The sequence below is a fragment of the Entelurus aequoreus genome, linkage group LG01, assembly GCF_033978785.1.
Source record: "Entelurus aequoreus isolate RoL-2023_Sb linkage group LG01, RoL_Eaeq_v1.1, whole genome shotgun sequence".
Taxonomy (NCBI): domain Eukaryota; kingdom Metazoa; phylum Chordata; class Actinopteri; order Syngnathiformes; family Syngnathidae; genus Entelurus; species Entelurus aequoreus.
The window spans coordinates 72,556,902-72,560,875 of NC_084731.1; the positions used below are offsets into that span (position 1 = coordinate 72,556,902).

Here is a 3,974-nt window from a genome sequence, read left to right on the forward strand (position 1 = left end):
AGACACAGATATACTACTTTTATCATATACATATATAGTAGTTGTATCAGATACAGATGTAGTATCAGTATTCATAAATATACAATTGAATTATTTAATCAAATATACTATTTGTTGCATTATTAAATAATATTATAGTTTAAAATGTGTTTTTCTTCCTGTCAAAACAGAAAGAACATTTAGGAAGAAAATATAATGTACTTCATTGACATCTAATTTACAATAACATGTACACATACAATACAATTATATAGAGAGCCACTATAATGATGTACATGGCCACATAATTGATGTGGCGGGCCACTTTTAATGACTTGGATATGGCCATTTTAAATGAACTGAATCTGGCCAACTTAAATGAAGTGGATCTGGCCAATTTTAATGACGTGGATATGGCCATTTTAAATGAACTGAATCTGGCCAATTTAAATGAAGTGGATCTGGCCAATTTTAATGAAGTGGATCTGGCCAATTTAAATGAAGTGGATCTGGCCAATTTAAATGAAGTGGACCTGGCCAACTTAAATAAAGTGGATCTGGTCTTTTTAAATTATGTGGACCTGGCCAACTTAAATTAAGTGGATCTGGCCACTTTAAATGATGTGGACCTGGCCAATTTACATGAAGTGGATCTGGACAATTTAAATGAAGTGGATCTGGCCTGTTTAAATTATGTGGATCTGGCCACATTCGATTATGTGGATCTGGCTATTTCTAAATTATGTGGATCTGGCCACTTTAAATGATGTGCATCTGGCCAACTTAAAATAAGTGAATCTGGCTAATTTAAATGATGTGGATCTGGCCATTTTAAATTAAGTGGATCTGGCCAAACTAAATTATGTGGAGCTGGCCATTTTAAATGATGTGGATCTGGCCAATTTAAATTAAGTGGTTCTGGCCAAACTGAATGAAGTGGATCTGGCCAATTTAAATTATGTGGATCTGGCCAATTTAAATTATGTGGATCTGGCCACTTAAAATGAAGTGGATCTGGACACTTTAAATGAAGTGGCCCTGGCCAACTTAAATTATGTGGATCTGGCCACTTTAAATTATGTGGACCTGGCCAGTTTTAAATTAAGTGGATCTGGCCAATTTAAATTATGTGGATTTGGCCAACTTAAATTAAGTGTATCTGGCCAATTGAAATGATGTGGATCTGGCTATTTCTAAATGATGTGGACCTGGCCAAATTAAATGAAGTGGATCTGGCCACTTTAAATGACGTAGATTTGGCGAATTTAAATTATGTGGACTTGGGCAATTTAAATTTTGTATATCTGGCCAACTTAAATTATGTACTTCTGGCCAGTTTAAATGAAGTGGATCTGGCAACTTTAAATGATGTAGATCTGGCCAATGTAAATTAAGTCGATCTGGCCAATTTAAATTAATTGGATCTGGTCATAATTTTAATGAAGTGGATCCGGCCAAGTTAAATTATGTGGACTGTCCAATTTAAATGAAGTGGACCTGGCCATATTAAATTATGTGAATCTGGCCACTTTAAATGATGTGGACCTGGCCAATTTAAATGATGTAGATCTGGCCATTTTAAATGATCTGGACCTGTCCAATTTAAACGAAAGGGATCTGGCCACTTTAAATGAAGTGGATCTGGCCAATTTAAATGAAGTGGATCTGGCCACTTTAAATTATGTGGATCTGGCCACTTTAAATGAAGTGGATCTGGCCACTTTAAATGATTTGGATCTGGCCAATTTAAATGAAGTGGATCTGGCCAAAATAAATTATGTGGATCTGGCCAATTTAAATGAAGTGGATCCGGTCAATTTAAATGAAGTGGATCTGGCCACTTTAAATGAAGTGGATATGTCTACTTTAAATGATGTGAACCTGGCCAACTTAAATGAAGTGGATCTGGCCAATTTAAATGATGTAGATCTGGCTACTTTAAATTAAGTGGATCTGTCTACTTTAAATGATGTGGATCTGGCCAATTTAAATAAAGTGGATCCGGCCAAATTAAATGAAGTGGATCTGGCCACTTTAAATGATGTGAACCTGGCCAACTTAAATGAAGTGGATCTGGCCACTTTAAATGAAGTGGATCTGGCCACTTTAAATGATGTGGATCTGGCCACTTTAAATGATGTGGATCTGGCCACTTTAAATGAAGTGGATCTGGCCAATTTAAATGAAGTGGATCTGGCCAAAATAAATTATGTGGATCTGGCCAATTTAAATGAAGTGGATCTGGCTACTTTAAATGAAGTGGATATGTCTACTTTAAATGATGTGAACCTGGCCAACTTAAATGAAGTGGATCTGGCCAATTTAAATTATGTAGATCTGGCTACTTTAAATGAAGTGGATCTGTCTACTTTAAATGATGTGGATCTGGCCAATTTAATAGAAGTGGATCTGGCCAATTTAAATGAAGTGGATCTGGCCAACTTAAATGAAGTGGATCTCGCCGCCTTAAATGATGTGGATCTGGCCATTTTAAATGAAGTGGATCTGGCCACTTTAAATTATGTGGATTTGGCCACTTTAAATGATGTGAATCCGGCCACATTAAATGATGTGGATCTGGCCACTTTAAATGAAGTGGATTTGGCCACTTTAAATTAATTTGGCAGGCTTCGTTAAATGAAATAATAACTTCTGAAGTTGAGCTGAATGTTTAGGTGTTTAAGGTCCTTTAATGTTCACCAAAATTGAGGGAAGCCTTAAGTTTTACAATAAATATTTTATGGGTTTAGAAAATGAAAATGATGACAATGGCCCCAGTGTGGAAAAAGTCAGGACACCCCTGCTGTATGAGAAGCGGGATTACGTAACCACATGACATGTTATACGTAACGTGACAGATTTACAAACTCATCAGTTTACTCATTGTAAGATTTAAAAAATATATATATGTCAGGTTTGTTACTTAAGTACAACGATGTTTTCCTGAAGCGTTATTAATGTTTTTACGTAAGGCTACAAAGTTCCCGTTGCATGCTGGGTACACTCCTCCTTCCAGCAGCGCGGTGCGCATGCGCGACAGAAAACTCCCATTATTATTTTTTGTAAAGTGGGAATGTAGAATAATAATAAAAAAAACAACAACAACTGTGAATTTTGGGGATTTACATGGCTCGTAATGGTTGTTGGAGTACGTCGTTGGAACGGAAGACGGCCTTAGACAAGAGCGACGACGTGGCTAAGTAACATCCTGCACTCTTGTCGGGACACTTGCAAACAAACCAACTCAGCTAGCTATGCTATGCTAGTTGCTATGCTAACATTGTTACCCACAAAAAGGAGCCTCGTTGCCGCTTTGTCTGCGCGTTAACCCGCACACGTTGTCCACACGTCAGCCGGTCACCGCCGCGACAAGCCTGCGTCTTCACGTTTGCGCGTCAGAAAGCATCTCCTAGCAGCCGTTAGCTCGCCGATGCTAACGAGATTCTTCCCGCGAGCCAAGCAGACGCTAAAGGCGAACACTTGCACAACTCGTCCCGGACTAGACGTCGCCTACGGGGGCTGGCCCTAACGCGGTAATGCCTTGTATACTCTGGACGTGTGCGGTGCACATTGCGGGGCTAGAGAGTGTTTTTGTGCGCCTGACAGCTGTCACTACACAGCTAGCTTAGCCGTTAGCTTAGCATGTGATCAACCACTGTGCCGCGGCACACTAGTGTGCCGTGAGATACAGTCTGGTGTGCCGTGGGAGATTGTCCAATGTCACCTATTTGGGTTAAAAACATGTTTTGCAAACCAGTAATTATAGTCTGCAAATGATGTGTTGTTGTTGAGTGTCGGTGTTGTCTAGAGCTCGGCAGAGTAACCGTGTAATACTCTTCCATATCAGTAGGTGGCAGCAGGTAGCTAATTGCTTTGTAGATGTCGGAAACAGCGGGAGGCAGCGTGAAGGTAAAATTGTGTCTAATGCTTAAACCAAAAATAAACAAAAGGTGAGTGCCCCTAAGAAAAGACATTGAAGCTTAGGGAAGGCTATG

At 39.2% G+C, this 3,974-nt stretch overlaps 1 protein-coding gene across 2 annotated transcripts in view; it reads left to right on the top strand.

The window, feature by feature from the left end:
* The first annotated feature begins 3,006 nt into the window (after window positions 1–3,006).
* mbd6 (methyl-CpG binding domain protein 6) overlaps window positions 3,007–3,974 on the top strand; it is a 98,710-nt gene continuing 97,742 nt past the window's right edge. For both annotated transcript variants that reach the window (XR_009827169.1, XM_062057680.1), the window contains exon 1: window positions 3,007–3,179. The gene's annotated coding sequence lies outside the window, so the exon portion shown is untranslated. The remainder of the gene's footprint in view (window positions 3,180–3,974) is intronic.